Genomic DNA, 26,845 nt, shown 5'->3' on the forward strand with positions numbered 1-26,845 from the left:
GGCCATAATACATTCCTAAATAGAAGGATGAAGGGGTATAGCAACACCCAGTATTCTTAGATGACACAAAGCTTCTTCTTTTTTTGACTTATACTTTCAGATTATTTTGTAGGTAGACATAGAAAAACATATATAATGTGTTAAAGGGCAATAAAGAAAAGACCTGAGGCAATAACCTCAGGGCCTTTAATTTTATGAAAATTTTCAGGAAGATAAAAATCCATTGAAGAAAATATCATTGGATATTACCTTTAGCCTTCAGAGTCTCAAAGGACAATTCTTAACACTTCTTTTTGTGTGACTGAAAAAGAGAAGTACTTAAAATTAGGAATCTGCCAAGAAAACAATTTACATTCCACAATATCTTTATGACTAGTCATGAGAAGTAGGGAGATAAGCTTGTGTATATCAACTAATATCTATCCTTTTACAAAGAAAAATAAAGGCTAACATATTAATTTGCTTATGAACAAAGTACTATGAACAAGTATTCAGTAAAATATGGCATAAATTTACAATCTAAACCACTGTGTATACAGGGTTTAGATGAAAAACAAGAGTATTTATTAGAGTATTATTAGAAGCTTTCTTTATTTACACAAAGATTTTTACATTATGTTTTTAACATTTAAAAAACTAATCTCAAATAATCTTTATCTCATTTATTTGTTTATTCTTAATTATCAGAGATTTTACAAAGATCTACTATGTATAATACACTGATAAGTACTGCTGAGTTAGTAAGTATATAAGATAAGATATAGATCATATCCTCAAAATATGAGTGAGGTTGGAGAAATTTTCACAAAAAAAGATAATCCAAAGAGAATAAAAAGTAAATGAGTGAAAGAGGGCAGCATGTTCAACAGAGCTTGAACTGGTCTTCAGTACCTAATGCACTGATATTAGAACATGGCCTTATGTTTTCTATCTTAGCAAGCAAGGCTAAGAGGAGGGTCCTACTCATATTTGGAGGTAAAGATGTCAAACAAATGGGTAAGACACCTCTAAATTATTTTCTACCCAAATGCATTTGATAATATAGAATCAAAGCTAGGACAAGGAGCAGTAAAGCAGGCAGGATGCTGTGGTGCTTTAAAAGTCAATTTGGTGAGTTTGAATATAAAAAGATTTAATTAGAAACAACTCTCCTAGTAAAAATAAGTTCGACATTGTATACTTTTGGAAAGTGATTTCTGTAAGTTTACTATGAAATCTCACTGAGGCCCTTGATGTCATATTTACTAATAATCTCCAAAGGGATTCAGCCATTCAAAGTCTCAAAAGCAGTTTTACTAAGAAAAATGCATACATAAATATAAGCCAATTCTGTAAACCAGTACATCTAGAGTAAAAGTTCTGTTAAAATTAAGAAGGGCTAAGGGTTTTAATTAATTGGATCTTTAAAGTGCAGAAACAAAGAGAAAATAAAGAATCAAACAACAAACCATACCATCAATCCTGAGTTTATTCTGCACTAACAGATAAATGGGATTTAACAGAAAAGAAAGGTGGTAGTTCTGCTATAATCAAGTACCATGCTTATTCTGCAACACCAAACTTCAGAAGAGGTACCAAAAATTATATCTGCTAGGAAGAGTGAGATAATAACCAATAATCATGGATAAATAGAGGATAAGTAGGAATGGAAAAGAAAAAAACATGTTCAGGTTGTAAGCATGAGGTGAGGAAGGACACTTTGGAGAAAATTAATTTGGTCATTACATGATATAAAAGTAAGTTTTATTTATTTATTATCTGTCTTCTCTACTAGAATGGAAGTGCTGTTAGGTTAGGCATTGTCCTTTCGCTGTATCCCCCATTTCCATGAATAGTATCTGCCACATAGTAGGAGATCAATGAATATTTACTGAATGAAAGAATCAACAGCCTGACCCACCTATGAAACAGGCACTAAGTATACATCTATTTACAGATGAAACAATTTCAGCTTAAAGAAGTTAAATGGTATATATCAAATTAAACTTTGACCTTTTGCAATTGCAAACTTCTATAACACGTTTTTCATAGTCTTTCAGTATTCATTCTAGCAGGGGAAACAAACAATAAGAAAATAAACTGTTAAACTTATAATGTCCTATAATTAATACTATGAGTACAAACAAAACAAGGTAATAGGACTAAGAGTTACATGGGCTGATATTTTAGATAGGTCTAGCTGGGAAAGCTTCCCAGAGAAAGTGGACAATAATAAGAAAATTTCTAAGTGAAGTAAGGCAAAGAGTCAAAAAAAAAAAATCTGGGGGCTATATGGGCTGTTATAAGGATTAAAAGAGATACATACTACCTCTCTTAGGACAATGGCTTACACACAGCAAACCAGTGCTCTCAATAACTATTATTTTATTTTGCTGTTATTACTTTTATAAGTGGTGAATTCCCCTACCAGATTATAAATTTGTCAAAGACACCCATTTTCTTCCCCTACAGCTCCTTAAATAGTGCCTAGCAAGAATTCAACAAACATTTATAGAATCGAGAATAGGAAGACACAATTCTCAGTTCATTTATCAGAAAAAATAAAAGACAATACAAATTTGAAAAAGTTACCATATTTCATATGCCTGAGTAAATCTAATTCTGTTAAATCAATGTCACTTAGTAATCATTTATGGATTTAAAAGAAAGAGAAAGGAAAAATGTATAAAATGGCTAGACCAAATAAATCATAGATTTAAAAAAAGAATAAGAAAAAAACAGAAAAAAATGAAGGCATTGATAGTAGGCCACTGTCTTGACCATTTACATGCTCTGCCTCCATCACTTTTTTAGTGCAAAGACTCTACTACACAGATATCTGATTCATTTATGTGTTCCTGATAGAAGCACAGGGTCTGGTATATAGTGAATATTCAATAAATGTTTGTTGAACTGAATTGAATAAAAATTATTTTTAGTAGTTCTGATGATTTAAAGCTAGTTCAAAAAATTTTTAATAATAAAATAGGAGATTACAACCAAAAAATAACAAGTGTTAGGTTTTGACCCTGCAGCAGAGTAGAGAACAAGGTTAGTTTTTACCAAAGACTGAAATATAAGTGACAATGTGATAATTGTCATTGGAAGAGACAGATCTGAGAACAGATCATAGGGACTCCAGTATGGGATAAATATTATAGGTAGATTTCCACAATGTTGAGATAGCTGACTAATTGAATGACAAAAAAAAAAAAAAAGTGCTCTCTACTTTTTGCCACGCCCCCACATAAAAATCAGGTTGATATATCTGAATATAATAAGTAAAATAATCAAAGAGCTATAAGAAACCAAGATAAGAAGGCCTTTTGGAGGACATAAGCAATAGTATATAAAATAAGCGCAAAGATTTATGAATTTGACTACTTTAAATTAAAAATTTTTTAAGTCCAAAAATATCCTGGACAAAATTAAGAGGCCTAAAACAAAGATAAATATTTTTAATGTATATGATACTCATAGGGAATATACACAGGGTTAACAGTCTTCATTTATAAATAAATAAAACAAGTATCTCTTTTTTTTCCAAATAAATAGGCAATTCACAATAGAAGAAACTGAAGATATACACAAACAATATTAATGTGTAATTGCAATGAAAGAAATGCAAATTAAAGTAACCTAAATATTCCATTATAGTGAAATGGTTTAATTAATTATATGTGATATAATGATAAGCTTCCATTAAATATGGCAAGTAAAAATTTACAATACACCATTAAGCTTAAAAAGCAGGTTGTAAAATGGTAAAGTATTAAGATAGCAAATTTTAATAATTTGTGTTTATGTAATATATATAGACTATGCAAATGTTTAGTCATATGCATGTATAAATGTAGCTCTGTGTGTATGTGCATATGTAGAAAAAAACATATGTGCATTAGAAAAAGTATGTAAGCACCTATATACTAAATTACTCCTAGTACTTATCTCAAAAATTAAGATTATGGCAGGAATTTTCTTACAATTTCCTTCCAAATTTTCTACAATAAATACAAATTACTTTTCATAAACATAAAAAGCACTAAAACAAGATACATAGTCTATGTTGCAGAAAAAATTAGACAACATATTATTAGATTTCCTGAATGTTAAGAGATCCATTTGAAAATGTCTATCTATCCCTATTTTTGGTGAAGGCCCCCTCCATTAACTGCATAGATTTTTATAAAAGAAGTAGGAAGGAAAGAAGATGGAGTGAGGGAGGGAAGAAAGAGAACAACAAAGCAAAATGAAAAAAGTAAAATGAGAGAATGATAAGATTTGTAAAAAAAAAATAAAAAACAGCAATCACCTATAATGGTATCTATTAGATTCCTAGAAGACAAATTTTAATTGTTCACATCTTTGATCTAATTTTCAAAGAAAAGCACAGACTGGAATGCAGAAAATTTAAGAAGATGGGGGTTATTTATACAATGAGCATACTATTATAAGAGAAAACAAATAAAGCATGTATCAATTTCAGTGATAGGACCATACAGAGAGAACCAAAATTTTCCATGAGAACAAACAGAGCATCAGCTTCGGAGGTAGGAGGAGTATAATTTCAAAAAGTAAAAATTCAAAGTAAGTAAATGACATGTTAAGACAAAATGAATAGAAACTGTTAGAGGCTATTCTCTACCAATAATTATAGAAAATAAGTTTTTATCATCCAATAGAAATTTAAATACATGCTTTGGTGGTATTTCATCAAAAATGCCAAATGAAAACCAATTTATAATCCTTAAAGAACATCAGAATGAAAGACCCTGTACATACATGGTCAAGAGGACAAGATATTCTGTCTAAGACTAGAAAAGATTAATTTAGTTCTAGTCCATTCATAATGGTGCTTCTTAAGGTGGAGACATTCATTCTGGCTTGGGGTTCTAGAGTTTTTAAAACACCAGAGAAATCTGGTAAGTTCTTTGGTAGGCTTCTCCAAGAATCCATAAAGGTGACCTGGTTAAACCACATCTAAAATCAAATCAAAGTCTATTGAGCCAGAGCTCTAGGGCAACAACAAAAGACTATATACTTGACTCAATTATCCTTGCTGTCAGGTGTCTCAGTTTCCCTTCCAAATAGAGGGGAAAAGTTCAGAAAAATTACGTACTAAATACCTCTTTTAACTGTTAAATCCAATCAATTTATTTCTTTTTCCTCATTTGTCTCTTTAAAAGTAACCTAAGCCCTTCCCTTTATTATGTGCAGCTTTACTCTGTTTATTTTTATTTCCCAATAGTAGAATGCCTTAAATAAATTCTTAAAAACCAACACATCAACAAATAAATAAACTAAAACTCCATGACTATAAAAAGTACACAGTCTAACCTGCTTAATTATTAACAGGTAAACAGAATGCATTTCTGAATTATTTACCTAATCTCTTTCAATTAAAAACTTTAAAGTTTTTGAGATTGGAATGTATACCCTTGCTAAGGATCTACAAAACAATTATTTTAAAATATTCTATTAAGCCATTTTAATAAAAGCAATGAAAAACACCGAAGTAAATGTGAATTTAAACATTTGCATAAGTGCATAAGAAATGCAACACATTTTTCAGAGACCAGTACAATTCCCTTCCTTCCAACTTCCCCTTGTCCTCTTTTCAGAGACACTATTCCACAATACATTTGGAAAGAATGAGTATAAATATTCTGTACTAAATTATATTAATGAGGTTGATGTAATAATAGTTTTGGAGCAAGCATTTATATAATGCTTTTACTCCTAAGCATATCATAAGAAACATACAATATGAAACTATAGCAAATGTTAATAATTCTGAAACTAGAAGGGCAAAAATAAAGAATGAACAGTAGACAAAAATCACCATTTTCTCTGGACATAATACCAGCTCAGCTAATATACTGAAGAATGATTGCTGCTTGACACAAGTGAACATTGATTACTTGGCATGCTGGTTAATTAAATTTTCCGGCTAGCTAAGGGTTCATCAGGGAGAATAAAATTTTCACTTTGATTCTTTTAACTAAAAACCTAAGATCTACTAGTAGATTTTTCTGCCTCAGTAAATAGGGTATTATAGTTTTATCTTCATTAAAGATAAAAAATTTATATTGCCTCAGAGGATGGCTCTTACTCTTTTGGGGGATCATAAGCCCCTCTGAGAAGATGATAAAAAAACCAAGAATTTCTTTCTCTAGAAAAGTGTACACGTCCACAGAATTTTGTATAAAATTTCCGGAAGTCCAAGAACACACATAAAGACCATTAGTCTTCTAATTTTACAGAATTTGAAATATGTGACATATGTGGACTGATTACACAGTGATCCCAGAACGTAACAAGGATGTTTAAGCTGCTTTTTGAAGACATCCCTAATAATGATCTATTTTCTTATGATTTGCCTCTGTTTTTCTAAAAGAGGAGTGTAAAAATAATTCTGCTTAATTTAATCTTGTTTAAAGGTTAAATAATGTCTCCTTTTAGGACAACTGCACTACCAAGTGCTTTAAGCTTTAAACAAAATAATGCTGTTTTCAAATAATTTCACATTCTAGAAGTGACAACAACAACTTTCTTATACTTTTGTAACTCTTAGAGAAGGCAGGGTCAGAGAGAAAGCTACTTAACTTTTACCTTTACTTCTAAAGATTATCAGATAATTGCAAGTACATAAGCATTCCTGTATTCAGATTTTGTTCAGAGTACTTTTATGAATATTTACTTACAGAAAATAAATAATAACTCTACAAGGTAGCTACCCAAATATCAGATGTCATTATCCTTATTTTATTGATGTATAAACAGGCACAAAAAGATTAAGTGATTTGCCAAAGATCACCTCTCTAATGAATGGCAAAACCTGGATTTAAACCCAATCTGCCTGCAGAGTCTGTACTCCTACACACCATACATTTCTGGTTTCAATCTGTCATGAGCTGATGGGTTTTCTTGTGTGGTTTCATATTTAACAGAAGTCCACCTCTTTACTACCATGCAAGAAACATTCATACTGTTTCACTCAGATGTGTCCATTTGGGGAGTTGTTCATAAATTGCTGTTAAAACTAGCACCACCTTTGTGGCAGTTATGTAACATTACAAATCTTTCAGAGTCAAATACCCAGAAGAAAAATAACACCATTATCTCAGTAAATGCTAAAACCTACAATAAAAGCTGACCCTTCATTTTCTTTTTAGAAATAGTTCTGAGGAGATACAAAATTGAATGATTATCCATTCTAAGGGCCAACCAAGACAACAAGATAAATGAGCTATATTATCATAATAACAGTACCCAAAGGTAAGATTGTCTGTTATTCCTAATTTGTCTAAGGAGAGAAACAAACCAGATTACATGATTTTTACTTTTTTAGCCTTAAATAGTTTCTATGAAATAGAAATATTTAAGTAAAATGTATATTTAGTGAGGGCAGGCTAGTTGCTTCAGTGGCCAAACCTGCCACAACATGAAAATTTTCTTGGCACACCCTTCTTACTGACAGACTGAGTGTTCCCAGAGATAGCAACCAATTGCATTCAAGGTTTGCTTTCAGTGTACCAACCTTTACATTCTGAGTAGTCCTATGAAGAGCAAAGGCTGATAACAAAAAGAGAGAGAAAAAGAATAAAAGAAAAAATTCTATCCTTACAGTTTGTGAAGAAAATTTTTCAGTTATAAATGTGTTCCATTTAATTTTTATTGAATTACTACTCCCTACATGTAAATACAATTAAGCATGTACTAGCAATACACAAATATAAGAGGGCAAAATAAGGCAAAATGTTCAGAGTCCCGGAAAATGGTTAAATATCATACACAGGGAAGAAGGCATAGCACAAGGCCAGCACAAATACAGATATAAGATTATATAATAAGAAAGAATCTTGGCAATTGAGTCAGCGTTTCCTCGTTAGACCCAGGGACTGCTATGAAGTAATTGTAATATAACCAAGCCAGGCTGGGAATGAGAACCAGGTTAAAATAGAAAGTATGCGTGGAATAAAAACATCATTCTCAGCTCCTTCTGTCTTTAAATAATCTTACATACCACAATAAAACAAATATTTGGAAATCATCTAGTTATTACCTTATTCCCTATAATGATTCCCAATCACTTACAATATCAAATCCTATTGTGCTTGGTTTTCAAAGTCCTCCATAATCTGGTTCCATTATGTATTCACTCTTCCAAATAATACAGAAATTATACGCTCTAATCCAATCAGATAAGATTTTAAACCAATATACACCGATTCAGCAAACTTTTATTGGGGCCTACAATGTGTCTAGGAGTGTTCGCATAACTGAAATTTACATGGTCTTGGAGCCAAAGAATCAAGTGTAAATCTCCAACTTCTCCAAAACTCTTTATCAGCTCTGTCTTTGTACTCTTTTATTTCCATCCACACACCTATGCATGACCTTCTCTTGGATTCAACTAAAATTGATTCAGATAAAATTAATTCAATTACTCTCATTTTAGTTCAAACATCTACATATCTGTTTAGAAAATACTGATTGAACATCTAAGAAAACATAGAGAGGGCTACCCTGTTTCTACTAACATTCTTCCACAGACATAAAATATGGTGGGTCCTAAATTAACACAGTATACACATACACACAAACTCTTTTCTTAAGATCCAGACACACTGGTTTATTTCTATTCCTTCATCAGGCCACAGCTTTTTGGGGTTCTTAAACTTGTCCTTTTAGAGGCTCTTCTCCCAGATCATTTCATGGTGGCTTCCCTTTCTCATCATTCAGTCCTGGCTCAAATGGCACCTCATTACTCTTTATCTCACTATCCACCTTTTCTGACCCAAGTCACTCTTTATTCAACCATCCAATTTTCTTTTCTTCACAGATATCACTCTCTGCAATCATTATTTATAAACTCACTCATTGTCCCTCTCCTCACATTAGGGACCCTATCAGTGTAGCTGCACATTATGCACTGCCAAATCACTTGCTCCTGGCATTATGCCTGGCATGTAGTAAGCACTCAAACAGCTGAGGAATAAATAAACAAATACAAAAAAGTAATTATGAAGTTAATATTCAAGCCATAAATATTTATCAGGCACCTACCATGCACAAGGTGATTATTTTTAGTTGAATCCCAGGCTGAAGAATGCTCTGTCCTCAACATAAGTACATTTGGGAGAAAAGTCCAAGATAAATTTGATGACACTTATTTTGAAAGGATTCTAAACAAAATAGATCATCACAGAATGAGATCTAAAATGTCTTTGATACTTAAGACAAACCACATTCTTTTTCTCAGCCACAGTTCCCTTCACCTTTCCCACTAAACCTATTGATATATCATCATCAACTTTTATGACGTCAACAGCAGTTAAATGGAACTGAGTGAAAGACAGTGACGTCATGTATCTCATTTTGGACCTTTACTACTGAAACAAATGGGTCATTTCCCATGAAACATAGAAGATTCAGGGTAAGACTAAACATAAGTGTTGTTAACATGTACAAATTCACTCCCTCCTTCATACAATTACAAATACTCGTCCTATGCCCAGACTTGACAACAATTCTAATGCTTCTAAAGGTTAAAAACAATTCATATAAGCCAGAGATCAGCAAACTTTCTGCAAAAGGCCAAATGATAAATATTTTAGGCTTTGAGGGTCACACACTTTTCATCTCAACTGCTCAACTCTGCCATTTAGTATGAAAGTAGGCAATAAATACATAAACAAACAAGCATGCTGGCAATTAAATAAAACTTTTTATAAGAATAGAGTGTGATCATCAGGGAAATGTAAATCAAAATCACAATGACATTCTCAGTGGTGCTTACCAGCACCAGTGTCCCCACAGTAGAGGGAGCTCCTAGGAATGGCTGCCCCTGGTGTCTATGCCCCCAAGGTGAGCTGCAGTTGCCTCTTGCCTTTCTGGGAGACTCTCCAAGACCAGCAAGAACTAAGGCCCCCCCAGGTGAAGATGGTGACTTGATGCTGAGACACAAGACTGGTCGGAACTAGAAAGCTGATGATTGAGATTCCTGGAACACCGCCCTGTTACCTCACCAGCAAACAATCAGAAGAAAGTCATACAACCTGCTGCTATCACCCTACATGTTGCCTTAAAAACTCTTCCCTGAAAGTCATCAAGGAGTTCAGGTCTTCCAAGCACAAGCCACCTATTCTCCTTGCTTGACCCTATGGTCTGGCTATTTATCCATGGAAATGAAAACACTAACTTGAAAAGGTATCTGCACCCCCATGTTGTTTGTAGCGTTATTTACAATAGCCAAGATATGGAAACAATCTGAGCACGTATCCATGGATGAATGGGAAAAAAATGGTTTATATATACAATGGAATCTTATTTAGCCATAAAAAGAAGGTAGTCCTGCCATTTGTGACAACATGAACTGACCTTGAGAGCATTATGCTAAGTGAAACAAGTCAGATAGAGACAAATAACATATGACCTCACTTATAGCTAGTGAAATCTAATGGTATCTAAAAAAAAAATGTACTCAGAGATACAGAGAACAGATGGGTGGTTGCCAGAGGCGGGGCAAGGGGGTGGGCAAAACAGGTGAAAGTGGTCGAAAGGTACAAACTTCCAGTCATAAAATTAGTGAGTCCTGGGGATACAATGTATATCATAGTGACAATATAGTTAATCATACTGCATTGTATACTTGAAAGTTGCTAGGAGAATAGATCTTAAAAGTACTCATCACAAGAAGAAAAATTGTAGCTATGTGTGGTGATGGGTGTTAACTTACTGTGGTAATCATTTTGCAGTGTGTACATAGATCAAACCATTATGTTGTACACCTGAAACTAGTATAATGTTATATACCAACTATACCTCAATAAGCAAAACAAAACAAAATGGTAAGATTAGTTGACCCTTGATCTAAATCCATCAATAAAGCCTATAGAATTTCTATATAGGGCAAACATAGCAACAAAATACGATTAGAAGGAGCACTGGAAGTCTTGTATTAGAAGCTGTCTTTATATGCTATGTATGTTGTTTCTCCATTAATTGTATGAGTATTTGGAAGGATCAATGAAGATTATGGGAGGCCCAAACCCCTGAGGTCACTCTTACCACTGCCACCTAATCCCAATTTGGGGATATTCTTGGTATTACATTTTGGCCTTAAGTAGATTCATTGTATTTACATAAATATTCAATACACTAGGTTATCTGTATCCTGACTTTTAAATTATTTTTTAAAAACTACAATAAATAGTTGAAGTTAAGAAATGCTTTCCCTTTTTCCATGCTAATTCTGCAATTCTATTTTAAACAACTATTAATTTTGTCAGACATGATTTGTTTGTAATAAACTCATCTTGTTCATTGCTTATGATTCCTTTGTCTTCAAGATGTTTACTTATTTCTCTTCCAGTATTTTATTGAAAATGTTGTCAGCCTATTTCAGGCTACATTATCATTACATTTATTATTAGAATTGTTTCTTCCTCAAAATCTTTTAGGCCTTCTAAATTTCCTAATTAGAATATACCTTCATATATCCAAATTACTAAATACTCCTTTACTGATTCTGGCTGATAACGTTTCAAAAGGTATTTTTAACTCTTTTCTGCTTCTTAAAATTAGCTACACTATTAAATAAAACTTGGTTGGTAAAGATTCTAAATGATAGTACACTGATTCACATCGTCATGAGATGCATTATTTATTAATTAGTAACAATATCATTTTCTATCCTCTATACTATACTACAATTGCTATAAAAAATTCTACTGCAAATCAGCTTCCATTAAGGTATCAACCCTTCTATTTGTGATAATCAATAAACTGTACTCTACCTTTCTGATATTCAATTGTACTTCATCTGTTCTGTACACATAAATCTCTAGTAACTATGGTGTCAAAGTACTTTTTAAGCTTCAACTAGGTTTTTACAAAAATGCTATAAGCTGTAATGTCTAAATGTAAAGTTTACCATTAAGTTACATCAGCATGTCATACAACCACAGATTTTAAAATAACATAAGAAAATGTAAGATTTTAGACAATATTATAAAAGCTGCTTCAACTGGATTCAGTACTCAATAAATGAAAACACTTGAGAATCTTAGTAAAAGTAAACCTTGAGATGGTTGAAATATCTATTCTAAATAATGGAAACATTTAGGTAATTGTACAAAACAAGGATCAGGCTTTTTGAGGTCATAAAATGCTTGACCTTCCCAGGTAAGATGAAGGCAGAAAGCTTACCACTAAATTACACAATAGGGGTAAGATTGTTGAATCTATCTGAAAAATAACATTTTCAAAAGCTCCATAAAGAAACTGATTCATTAAAGAAATAATCGGAAAGATTCTTTTTCTTTTCTGATGTGAAGGAGAATCACAAAATATTGCAATATTTGCAAAAGAGGGTGAAGTGTTCACATCTCACTTGTGAGACTTGAATAGCTTTATTACCTATGCTCTTGCTATGTATGGAGAATGTTGAGGAAAAGCATTTCCAAAAGAACACAGTTCTGCTGATACTGGGTTCCTGTTAATATCACATGATAGAATAGGAGCTTTCACATACAATCAAGATGACAGTCACTTACTCTGTACTCAGAGAGACCAATTTTCCCCCATACACATGAGTACTGCACAAATCACAAAGTGCCAAAAATTGAATGTAAGTGCAAACCTCCCAACATTACTCAGGTATCAGCAAAAACACAAGTTTAGCTACATGTGAAAAGAAGTCAGGTCTAAGGAGTTAAAGGGGAGGGCAGACTGGAATTAGAAAAATTTATCTGCCTCTGCTGCAGTTCATCTGCCTCACTGAAAATAATTAAACCAACCTTTCCAAAGATTTGTCTTGTTTAGGTATAAGCTGTCTTATCAATGCAATCTCACTCACTCTCCATGCTCTCCCTCTCCTAAACTATCTTTTTGTTCATAATAGGCTCTTTTTCAATCTCAATTTTTTAATCTCTTTTTCGCCCTTTTTCTCCCTCTCACTATACACACACATGCACACACACATACAAAAAGATACTCACTGCATGATGTTAACTGTAACTTAAAGGATATTTTCTTTGAAAAAAATCACATATAATCATTGATATGACAGCAGAGAAGTATGTCAGCCACTGAAGAATTAGGGCAACATGATCTAAATCAACTGGTAGATATATTATTATACTATTAATGTGCATCTTCTGTAAGAGGATTACCATGCTATAAACAACCTTAATAAAGATTCATGGAAAGATCCCACTGGACATAATAGTAAAGATAGGCTATTATGAAATGCTAATAATTTCAGGAAGTATGACAGATATCACTGATATGATTGTATCAGTCTTTCACTTCAAATATATAGATATTTTGGATAATTTTGATAATTAACAACTGAGCCAAGCTAAAATGAAAGATAAAAATGGAAATCTCTGAGTGTCAGAAAAAAGAGGCAACTCAGAGCTACAGCCTAGTGTGGGGCTGAAGCCTTGTTGGTTGGACCCTACGACACCATACTCACATATACCCAGGTATTCAGGTAGATATACAGAGTATTAACACCAAATTCTAACACTAGGTTTTGTGGACAACAGGCAAGACCTAAAGCGAATGAGAGGGATGGAGCTGCAACTGAGACATGTTTATTAATGGATGAACCATCCATAGGATTAGGAGTAGAAAAAGATCTATAGACTGGCATGGACAAGGAGTAAAAAATTAAATTCTTCTTAAGGGTCTGGGTGGCAAAAAAAAAAATCACATAAAACAAATATGAAACCCAGATATGTTTCATAGTCACTTTAGGAATCAACACTTATACTGTATCTTAGGGACAAAAAAAATCCAAGTTTAAAAATTAATACGAAACCGATCAGGATTTCCTAGACTCTTATGGGCACAGATCTTGAGTCATAGGATAGAAGGAAATGCTAAATCACTTTGGAGGGACAATCAGAACTCTCATAGAAAACAATCTGCTTCAACTGATAATGAGCTCACCATAATACCAGAAACTGCTATTCTTTTGTTTATTCATTCAACCACTATGTATTAAATGCCTCTTTTAGGTAGGTGCTATTTTAGACCAAGAAGACATAGTAGTGGAAAAAAACATAGTTCCTGTCTTCAGCAAGTTTATGTTCTAGAAAGGGAGACATAAATATAAATACAATATACAGTACTAATAAATGCCACAAGGAAAAAGCAGGATAAAGAAAGAGACTCAGATATGGAGAAGCAGATATTTAAATAGAATATTGACAGAATGGTTTTCTAAGAATTTAAAATTCCAGAACACTGAACAAACTGAAGGACTAAACCATAAGGCAAAAAATACTTCGAGATGAGAAAACAAAAACTAGTAAAGATACAGAAAATTTAAACAATATAATTAACAATTTTGAATACTAACTTATGTGCAAAAAATTTTCCCCTCAAGGACTACATATTATTTCAAGCTATTGTGTAGTATTTATAAAGTTCAACAATTTTTCGTCCATAAAAGAAGACTCAACAAACACCAAAGAATTTTTATCATGCAAACATGCAAACCATGTTGTCTGATCACAATGCAGGAAAATCAGAAATAAAGACAAAAAGACAGGTTAAAAACATCTATATATTTAAACTAAAGAACACAGTTATAAATAATTCATGAGTCAAGGAAAAAACTCATAATGGAAATATTAAATATTTAAAACTAACAACAGTGAAGATACTACATATCAAAACCTGTGGGATGCAGCTAAAGTGATACTTAGTGGAAAATTTATGGCCTTTAATGCATATATATGATACTAAAATTTTATAAAATTAATTAGTTAAGGATCTAACTCAGCAAGTTAAAAAATAATAGCAGCAGAATAAGGCCAAATAAAGAAGGAAATAAATAATAAAGATTAAAACAAAAATTAATGACATAGAAAAATTACACAATATAGCCAAAACCAGTTCTTTAAAAAGACAAATAAAATATTAGGTCAAACCATATGAAATTTCCAAAATTCAACCTAATAATAAACCTGTACTGATCAAAGTATTATTAATTATAAAATATTAAGCAATAAAAAGGCATTAATTAGAAACTTTAGGAATGAAAAGTGTGTATCTCTAAAGATATAAGAAATATTAAAATAACAAAAAGCATATACTAAACAACTAAATGACAATCAACTCACAAAATCAAATGAAATGCGCGATTTCCTAGAAAAGCATAACATACTGAAACCAATACAATAAGAAATAGAAAAATTGAATAATGCTATGATTAATAATTGATGTGAATTGATACTAAAAGTATAGAGCACAAAAAAGGAAAAGTATACGCTGATCTCACTTAAGAACTTAGATGCAAAAATTCTAAATAATATATAAGCAAACCAAATAAAGCAATATGTACATGCTTATGTGTATGTATGCATATAAATACATAATAATTATAGAGAATTTATCCCAGGAATGTAAGAATTGTTCAACATCAGAAAATATATTAAGTGATACATACAGTATTTGGAGATTAAATTAGTAAAACCATCATTTTATCAATACAAGCAAAAAATTAAAAAATCAATACAAAATAAAACCCAAATACTATAAATATGGAAAAAAGACATGCGATGGACTAAGGGGAAATATTTGCAACATACATAACCAGTGAACCATTTCTACTGAGAATATATAATAAGCTACAACAAATGAATAAAAAATAACCATATAATTTTAAAAAGTGCTGAGAATACAAATTTTTTTAAAAATCAGAGAAAATAAAACCTGATTGGCCAATAAGAATATGAAGTGCTCAAATTTACTTAAAAAATAAAGTAGTTAATAATTGCACTTTTACTCTTGTCTTTTTATCAAAAATTTAAGTCTGTCAAAACCTAGAGTTGGAGAGGGTATGGAAAAAGGGGAACTCAGAAATGTTGAAGAGTAATTTTCCATTACCTTGTAAAGTTAAAAATGTTTTTTCCCTAAACTCAGCAATTAAAATACAGAAATCCTCTCACATGTACACAGAGAGATATTAACAAAGATGTTTACTGCGATACTGGCTATAATAGAAAAAAAAAAAGAAAAGAAAGAACAAAGGAAAGAGAGGACAGAGGAAGAAAAAAAAAAGGAAGGACATAAAGAAATGAGTGAAGGTGAGTGTACTGAAGGGGAAAGGAAGAGAAGAAACTCTTAAATGTGCATCAGTGTGGCTCAGCACACAATGGAATGATACACAGTACTTTATATAGCAACTAAAATGCGTTGGGTCCATGTGTACCAATGTAGATAACTATGAATGAACATAATATCAGGTGAGACCAAAATATGTTGCAGAATGACACATAATTTTTCACTTGACAGGAGCCCTCAGTGTTTCATAATTATTTTTTACACAGAGCCCTGAGTGTCTTAGCAATGTTTTATCAGCAAACTTAGCCTAAAATATTACCGAACAAATCCATGTACTGAGTAGTATAGGGCTACAAGTATTTATGCCCCAGTAACATAGTGGTCATATAAAAAATAATAAACATAAACTAAAAAGTAAATATTATCTTAATTCCATTCTTATATAACCATTCTTAAATTACTTATTATTGGGATGTGTGTGCTTATGGGGCACTGCACAACTTCTCAAAACTTGAAATCATATTGGATACTGTCATTCTTATTTCTTGTACTATTTTGAATTTCACACCTGCTTTCTATGACAGCAACTGCCAAAAACCCAGCTTCTCAAAACATGGCACCATCAAGAAGAATGTACTGAATGTTAATTTTGTAAACTACAATTTTACTGAATTCATTTATTAGTTCTAATAGTTTTTCGGTGGAGTCTTTAGGATTTTCTATATATAATATGTGATCTGCATATACTGATAGTTTTACTTCTTTTCCATTTAGATGCCTTTTATTTATCTATCTTATATGATTGCTATGACTAGGATTTCCAATACTATGTTGACTAAAAGTGGCAAGAATGGGCATCCTTGTCTTGTTCTTGATCTTAGAGAAAAATCTTTCAGCTTTTCTCCATTGAGCGTGACTTTAGCTGTGGGTTTGTCATACACAGTCTTTATTTTGAGATATGTTCCCTCTGTACCCACACTGTTGAGAATTTTAATTACAAATGGATGATTGATATCATCACATCCTTTTACTGCATTTATTGAGATGATCATATGATTTTTATTCTTCAGTGTGTTAATGTAATGTATACATTGGTTGATTTGTGGATACTGAATAATCTTTGTGACCTTGGGATTAATGCCACTTGATCATGATGTATGATCCTTTTAATGTATGCTGAATCTGGTTTGATATTATTTTGTTCAGGATTTTTGCATTTATGTTCATTAGGGATATTGGCCTGTAACTTTCTTTTTTTATAGTGTCTGGTTTTGGTACCAGGGTAATGCTGGTCTTGAAGAATAAATATAAGATCTGCTGTATTTCTATATATTAATAATAAATTATCAGAAGGAGAAATTAAGAAAACAATCCCATTTGTAATTGCGTCAGAAAGAATAAAATACCTAGGAATACATTTAACTGAGAAGGTCAAAGGTCTGAAGTGTGAAATCTATAAGACACTGATGAAAGAAATTGGTGAGGACACAAAAAAGTGGAAGGATATATCATGCTCATGTATTAAAAGAATTAATATTATTAAAATGTCCATATTTTCCAAAGCAATCCACAGATCTAATGCAATCTCAATAAATACTAATAGCATTTTTTTGCACAACTAGAACAAGTAATCCTAATATTTATACGGAGTCACATAAGACCCAGAATAGCCAAAGTAATCTTGACAAAGAAGAAAAAAAATGGAGTTATCAAGTTCTCTAATTTCAAATTATACTACAAAACCATAGTGATCAAAATAGTATGGCACTGGAACAGATAGCTCAATGGAACACAATAAAGAAGCCAGAAATAAACCCACGCTTATATGGTCAATTAGTCTATGACTAAGGAGGCAAGAATATAGAATTGGAAAAAGGCAGTCCCTTTTATAAGTGGTGTTTGGGAAACTGCATAGGTATATTTAAAAAATGAAACTGGATCAACCTTTTACACCAGCTACAAATATAAGCTCAAAATGTATTAAACTTAAATGTAAGACCTGAAACCAGAAAACTCCTAGAAGAAAACATAGATAGTATGCTCTTTGACATTGATCTCAGCAATATTTTTTGGATTTGTTTCATCAGGCAAGGGAAGCAAAAACAAAAATAAAGAAATAAGATTACATCAAACTTAAGAACTTTTGCATAACGAAGGAAACCATTAACAAAATGAAAAGACAACCTACTGAATGGGAGAAGATAGTTGCAAATAATATATCCAATAAGGGGTTAATACCTAAAATATACAAAGAACTCATACAATATATTACCAAAACAAACCAACCAAGCAATCCAATTAAAAAATGGGCAGAGGACTTGAACAGTTTTCCAAAGGAGAAATGTAGAAGGCCAATAGACACATAAAAAGATGTTCAATATCACTAATTTTCAGGTAAATGCAAATCAAAACCACAATGAGATATCACCTCACAACTGTCAGAATGGCTATTATCAAAAAGACAACAAACAGCCAGTGTTAATGAGGTTGTAGAATAAAAAGGGAACTCTGGTACATTGTTGATGGGAATTTAAAGTGATGTAGCCACTAGGGAAAATGGTATGGATATTCATCCCCAAATTAAGAACAGAACTACCATAAGATCCAGCAATTCTACTTCAGGGTGTCTATTCAAAGCAAATATAATAATTCAAAAAGATATATGTACCCCTATGTTCATTGCAGCATTATTTACAATAGTCAAGGTGTGGAAACAAGCTAAGTGTCCACTGACAGATAACCAGATAAACATACAATAGAATATTATTCAGCTATAAAAAATAATGAAATATTGCCATTTCCAACAACATGAATGAATCTACAGGATGAATCTAGAGGGTATTATGCTGAGTGAAATTAGTCAGACCAAGAAAGACAAATACCATATGATTGTGCTTATATGTGGAATCTAAAAAATAAAACAAACAAAGGAGACTCAAAGAGAAAGAGAACAAAATGGTGGTTGCTACAGTGGAGAGGGGTGGAGAATGGATGAAACTGGTAAAGGGGATTAAGATTCTAGTCCTAGGGACATTGTGCTGTCCACCAGAAATTGACGCATTGTAGTTGACTGTACTTCAATAAAAAAAAGATTCTAGTCATAAAATAAGTCATCAGGATACAATGCAAAATAATAGGGACTATAGTCAACAATATTGTAATAACTTTGTAGGTGACAGATGGTTACTAGACTTATCATAGTGACCATTTCATACAAAGGTTAAAACAAACACTATACTGTACATTTGAAACTAAAACCAATATAATATTATATGTAAATTATAATGCAATTTAAAAAAAGGATGGACTGAAATCAATGTTGAAACTGTGTACTATCTCAAGCTAGTGGCTGACCTGGCTTCTGACAGATGATGGATATTGCCATATTTCTCTTGAAAATTTAAAATATCCTATAGCACACCTACGAGTTCACTGTGGCACTCCAGGAGCACTTGGTATCTAGATTGGAAACCATGGCATTATGATGAGATATGATTCATGTAAATTTTTTAAATACACAAAACTATGCTAAATGTTCATGGGCATACACAAAGACACTGTATCTATATATTACACATATGCATATATAGTAAAAATATGGTCTTAAAGCACATGCATTAATCTCAAGAAAGTGGTCATCTCTGAGAAAAAAGATAAAGAAATATAAACAGGAGGGAACTTCAACTATTTCTGTAGTGGCTAATTTCTGTAAAAATTTTCTTTAACAAATATTGTTAATGCTAACATTTTTACAAATAAGTGATGGGTTTTTGATTTATTAATTCTGTGCCTTACTATATTTTTAAATAGTTCATTTAAAAAATAAGAAATGATTGACATTGCAAATTTTCAAAAGCTTTATGTAAGCTGCTACTTTTAGCATACCATTTAAAATCCCAGAACATCTGGTGACTGTTAGACCTGCTTTTCCACAGTTTCTACTTAGAATCATTAAACAATCCACTAGAAGTAGTCTAACATTTAAAGAAAAAACTTCAGTACAAAGACCTCTATTTCCTAAGCTCTACCCTAAGTCACAAATGTTACTTTCATTTAGTAACTTTGGTAAAACTTTCAGCATAAATGAAACATGAGTATTTTCATTGTTTTTCTTCATAATATAACCATTTCTCATTTTACTTATTGAAGATAATGTCAGTGTATGATAGACTGTAACATTTACTTATCTGGTGCTATCACAAACTCCATAAATGTTTGGCCCATTTCAAGAAATATACCTATCCCCAGCCTTAGTTTTAATATATTTATTTTTTAGGACTGGCAAGTTTAGAAGTGCACCTACAGTGAATGAACAGGTGTTTTTCATTATGCTGGGTATACATTAAGTTTCTGTTAGTCATGTGCCCCTATTCACCATATTCATCCCTTTTCCCTCTCCAAGCCCCAATACTTTTAAAAATTATTATTACTCATTAGAAGAAGGAAACTATAGATACTGTGGGGACTGTTGGCAATATTGACAGATTTCAGAATTTCTATGCATCAGTCAAGGCCTCATGATCAATAATATCAGCTACAACAACAAATTAAAGAGGATAGCAATTAACCCATGTGCACTGGTCAAACCACGGCCTGTGTTTTACTTTAGACACTCCATTTTGATAAGGACATTTCCATATCAAAAATCCTATAAGGAAAAACATACAGAATAATTAGAAGTCTTGAAGTAGCAGGGTTAGTTGAAGTAACTAAGGAGAGTTGGCTTGAAAAAGAGGAGACCAAGAGAGAAATCGCCAGCATCAATATATTCATCGTAGGACATTAGGTAGCTAGAGGATCAGGTAGTTATAAAATAACTGGAATAGCACAGGCTGGATCTCCAGGAATGACTGCTAGTTCCACACTGTAGAATCTTTGGGGTGATGAAATATTCTAGAATTAGATGATGGTAATGTTTGCAAAATCTTCTGAACATACTAAAAGTCACAAAATTGTAAAATTTAAGTGGGTGAAATTTTATGGTATGTGAATTAGATCTTAATTTTTCAAAAAAGAATCTATTAAACATAGTAATATAGATACTATAATCCCAAGAATAAGAGAAAAGTCAAGAAAAAGAAATAATAAAAACAGTGGTTTCAAACAGGGATAAAAGAAAAAAGGTAACAAGCACTTCTGTCAATACTAGCAGTAACATACTTACGTCTACATTTAAGTGAACTAGCATAATCTTTCTCTTATATGTACCTAACCCTTGATCGTTACTAGGAAGAAATGATATCCAGAATGGCTGTCTGTAATCCTGATGTCATTTCCCACAAATCAAAAAACAAAAGCCTGTATTCCAAATTATGACAAATGCTGTAGGATTCTGGAAAAAAAATCATACTTTTCAGTGTTTCCCAGGTTTTTGAAAATGAGTCCTTAAAAAAAATTAATGAAGTATTACAAGACACATTCTAGCTCTCCAATCTTAAAAAAAAAGGGCAGAACTATTCTTTTATTTCCAACGGAATACACAAATGAAACTTATAATGTGGTTGGAAACACTTCATGCCATATTTGACATAAATTCCAGAATAAAGTATGAATAAAAATATGAGCTTATAACCAACAGTAGTAGTATAAATTTTTTATGGGAAGCTGTTTTCTAATCATATATATAAAAGAACAGTTGGGAATCATACAGAAGCCAAGAGCAATTTAGTTTATTTGTACTAGTATAGGCTTCTGGGTTTTTCTTTGTTGTTGTTGTTGTTGTTGAGAAAACAAGAGTCAGGCATTACAACTGTAAAAAATTCAATTGCTTTCTCATATACTACCAATTAACCACTGAAATTTGAAATTAAAACACAACACCAATTACATTAGCACCAAAACATTAAATAAATTCTTAGGTATAAATCTAATGAACTATGTACAAAATCCATATAAGCAAACCTATAAAATTCTGATGACAGAAATCACAGGAGTAAATAAATGAAGAGATATTCCATATCCATGGATAGAAGACTTAATATTGTCAAGATGTCTGTTCTTCTCAATTTGACCTACTGATTCAATGCAATCTCAGTCAAAATCACAAAAAATCATTTTGTAGATATCAACAAACTGATTCTAAAGTTTATATGGAGAGGGAAAAGACCCAGAATAGCCAACTTTATATTGAAGTAAAAGAACAAAGTCAGAAGACTGACACTGACTGACCTGAAGACTTAACTACAAAGCTACTGTAATCAAGACAGTGTGGTATTGGTACAAAAAAAAAGACAGATAGATCAGTGGAACAGAACAGACAGTACAGAAATAGACTCACATAAATATAATTAACTAATCTTTGACAAAGGCAATACAATGGAGCAATGATATTCTTTTCAACAAGTGCTACAATCAACCAATCAATCTAGACACTGACACTGTACCTATCACAAAAATTAACTCAAAATGGATCATCGAACTAAATATAAAACAGAAAACTATAACACTTCTAGGACATAACATAGTAAAAAAAAATCTAGGTGACGTAGAGTTTGGCAATGAGTTTTTAGATATGAGAACAAAAGCATGATCCATGAAAGAAATAACTGATAATTTGGATTTTATTAAAACTAAAAGCTTTCATTCTGTCAAAACAAGTCATAGAGTAGGAGAAAATGTTTGCAAATCCATGTCTCATAAAGGACTGCTATCCAAAATATACAAAGAATTCTTAAATTCAACAGTAAGAAAAATAACTCAAAAAATGGGCCCAAGATCTGAACACTTCACCAAAGAAAACATACAGATAGCAAATGAGCACATGAAAAGATGTTCAATATCATAAGCCATTAGGGAATTACAAGTTAAAACAACAATGCGATATTACTTCACATCTATTAAAATGGCTAAAACCAAAACAACTAGTGAGATGGGAATGCAAAATATCACAACAACTTTGGAATACAGTTTGGTAATTTGTTATAAAGCTAAATATAATGTTACCATATGATCCAGTAATCATACTCTTTAGTATTTACCCAAATAAATTGAAACTTACGTCCACACAAAATTCTGTACATGAATGTTTACAGCAGATTTATTTATAATTGACAAACACTGGAAGCAACTAAGGTGTCTGCCCTTTAATAGGTGAATGGATAAACAAACTGTGGCACATCCACACAATGGAATATTATCTAGCACTAAAAATGAACTATCAAGCCACAAAAAGAGACAGAGGAATCTTAAATGCATATTGCTAAATGGAAGAAGTCAGTCTGAAAGGCTACATACTGTTTAATTCCAGTCATATGACATTCTGGAAAAGGTAAAACTATAGAGACAGTAAAAAGGTAACCAAGGATTGGAGGTGGGAGAGGAAGTACTGGGGTATTGAGGAGATGGACAAATAGGTAGAACAACAGAGAATTTTTAATTTTTAGGTGGACACATGACACTATGCATTTTTCAAAACCCATAGAGCTGTATCACACAGAGTGAATCCTAATGTAAACTATGTATTTGAGTTAATAATAATGTATCAATATTGGTTCATCAGTTGTAATAAATGTACCATGCCAGTATGAGTCTAGTTAATAAATGAAAACTGAGGGTGGGGTGAGGGTGTTGCTAACGGGTATCTGAGAATTCCGTAAATTCCGCTCAGTTTTTTTTTTTTTTTTTTGTATCCTAAAATTGCTCCAAAAATAGTTTATTGATTAAAAAAAGAATTAAAACCATTTATGCCTAAAATTAAGAATAGGAAACATAAAATTAAGTTTAACAGATCTATTTCAATTTTGGTGACACAATCAAAATGGAAGGAAAATTGTGACAAAAATGAAACATATAGGGAAGATGAGAAAGAGGTAAAGAGGAAAGGAAAGACACAGTAAGAGAAAGACACAGGCATGAGCACTAAGAAAAGACAAATAGGGCACATACACACACAAAAAGACAAAACAAACACACACAGAAAGACAAACAAAAAAGACAAAGAGTGTCTGTGAAATTCAACTGCATTAAATTGAGGAATATCCTATAATGCTGATAAAGTTGAAAACAGCACAGTTTTTAATGTGAAAGCTGTTATTAGAAAGTAAAATACTCATTTTTTTAAAGACATAAACCCTACTCTACAATTGAACAAATTACTTCCTCTTCCTAGAATGTCTTTTCTTCCATCCCTACCTGTCAAGGTTTCAATCTATGTACTTCTAGGTTCAACTTAACTGTCAGGCCACGGTTACAACAAATCCTTCCCTCTCCTGTATTTATGAAGTGCTTTGTAACTCCAAGAGAACCCTTAAATCTGTCCTGTGGTAGAGTCATTGAAAGGTATTCCCCTCCCTCACTATATGTCACTGAGTCAGGACTGGGCATATTATTTCTTCATCTTTGCATTTTGCCTCAATGCCTGCTACTGTGATTTGCATAATACATGTACTCAATAAATATTTACTGCACTGAATTGAAGATACATATCACATATCCAAAAGTTAAAGATCCAAATACCCTTTGCCACAGTGAAAGTAATATTTTTATTTCAATGATTCTACCATTCTTGAAATACTGTAAGTTACATCTCTTTTGAAATTGCCTTTAGAGACTTCACAAAACTACACAAGATAAATGGCTTTATTATTTCTATAATGTTAAAAAAAATACCCTTTTTCATCATCCAAAACCGACAGGCCATACATATAGCCTTAGAAAGAGTAGTTAAAAGAAGTGGATGGGGCAAATGGCACTTAATTGGAACAGGTTGAAAAGTTAGAGGTAAGGAAATGAAGATAAGGGATTTAGAGAACTGTACCAGTCAGAATAGGCCAGGTTTTGCTAGGGCAATAAACTTGTAAACATGGCTTTAAATTACTCTGGAATATTTTAAAAAATTAAATCAAAGGGTTGTTTTCCACAAAAAATTTTCAAAAGGATATGTTGTTGGCTCTGAAGGCAAGTCTAACACAGTACAATATTTAGAGTTGTGGCTGTACTACTTAAATGAAGAAATATCTCCCAACGTGACTACTTTACAAAGAATAATACTCATTTGGATGCATAAAAGTCCATTACATGATACACAGTTGCATTTGTCTTAAAAAATATGAGTTTTAGAATATAGAGTTAATTCTTTTTATATGTTAAGCAAACAAGTGTAAATCAAAATTTGTAAAGAAATCACACTTTTAAAATATTTTGCAAACCATAACTCATCTATGTAGCAAACTATCATTCCTTAATTTATCTCTTTTTGCAAATCCTAAATTTTCATAAATTAGGTTTTTAAAAGTGGAGATCACTTGAATTATTATGTGGACAGATTCTAAACTTTGGAACAAATGTCCCAACTTTTATTCAAAATATTTTGAATAATGTGTCTTAAAGGCCAAAATACTACTGTTATTCAGAAAAAAGTTTCAAAATGCAATGAATTCCTAAAATCATTATACTAATACATAAATTGCATATTTATTTTGATCCAAAAGTCCAGCCGCTTTCAAAACACCTCTACTCATTTCTTTTTAAATGAGAACAGCATTCTTTGTAGAAATGTGAGATATATTTTAACACAACATTTAGTTTGACAAAGATACAAACATTTCCACTGTTAGAATCCACTTATTTTTTCCAGTTTTATTGAGATATAATTAACGTACAGCACTGGATAAGTTTAAGGTGTACAACATAATTATTTGACTTACATACATCATGAAATGATGACCATAACAGTTTTGGTGAACACCCATTGTCTCATATATATAAAATGTATACATATACAACATTAATGAAGTAGGAAAAAAACTAATTTTTTTCCTTGTGGAAAGAACTATTAAGATTTACTCTCCTAACGACTTTTATTCATAATGAATAGCACTGTTAATTGTCTTTACCACATGTACATTACATCCCGACTTTTATTCATAATGAATAGCACTGTTAATTGTCTTTACCACATGTACATTACATCCCTAGCACTTATTTATCTTATAAGTGGAAGTTTGTACCTTTTGACTACCTTCATCCAATTCCTCCTCCCCCTACCCCTATCCACCTCTGGCAATCAGAAATCTAATCTCATTTTCTATGAGTTTATTTTTGAAGTATAATTGACCTACAATACTATGTTAGTTCCTGGTACATACCATAGTGATTCAATAGTTCTATACATTTCAAAATGATCACCATGATAAGTCTAGTTGTCATTATCTTACAAAGATATTACATAATTATTGACTCTATTCCCCACCGTGCATATTTCATACCTGTGACTTATTTATTTTGTAACTGAAAGTTTGTACCTCTTAATCTCCCTCACCTATTTCTCTCCTCCCTCTCATTCCCCTTCCATCTGGCAACCACCTGTTTGTTCTCTGTATCCATAACTCTATTTCTGTTTGGTTATGTTTATTCATTTGTTTTGTGTTTTACAACACACTAATTTTAAGTGATGGTGACTTTTCTGAGTCTGGAGAAAAGTAGATCGTTTGAATTGTAAAAGTAGACCTTTCTGATGACAGAACAACACGGATAATGGCATTATCCGTTTAACAGATCTCCTCAGTTTGTACAGCAGAAAGTGTGGAAATATATTTATTTTAATAGGGATTCATGTTTGGATATTGACTCAAATGCACTCATTTTACAAAAGTTTTTAAACAAAATTCACATTATAGGACATCATTGAAAAGAACAGCTTCATTACACAGAAACTTTAGTTATTAGGTCTTTAGTATTTAGTATTGTTTTTAATTTTGCATAAGTGTAATTTTTATAAACTTTCTATGTGTGTATGTATACGTTTATGTTATTTATATGAAATATTGGAAAAATATTTTTTTCT

The 26,845-nt window shown here is 32.0% G+C and overlaps 1 protein-coding gene across 19 annotated transcripts in view; it reads right to left on the reverse strand.

Annotated features, from left to right (window-relative positions):
• The window catches only part of ZBTB20 (zinc finger and BTB domain containing 20), a 758,521-nt gene that overhangs the window by 600,901 nt on the left and 130,775 nt on the right, over positions 1-26,845 (reverse strand). For 17 of the 19 annotated variants that reach the window (XR_012507067.1, XM_074363908.1, XM_074363967.1 and 14 more), the window contains one exon: positions 250-301. The exons of the other annotated variants lie outside the window; for them this stretch is intronic. The gene's annotated coding sequence lies outside the window, so the exon portion shown is untranslated. The remainder of the gene's footprint in view (positions 1-249; positions 302-26,845) is intronic. 19 annotated transcript variants of the gene reach the window in all.

This window comes from Camelus bactrianus, chromosome 1, assembly GCF_048773025.1.
Source record: "Camelus bactrianus isolate YW-2024 breed Bactrian camel chromosome 1, ASM4877302v1, whole genome shotgun sequence".
NCBI classification, from domain to species: domain Eukaryota; kingdom Metazoa; phylum Chordata; class Mammalia; order Artiodactyla; family Camelidae; genus Camelus; species Camelus bactrianus.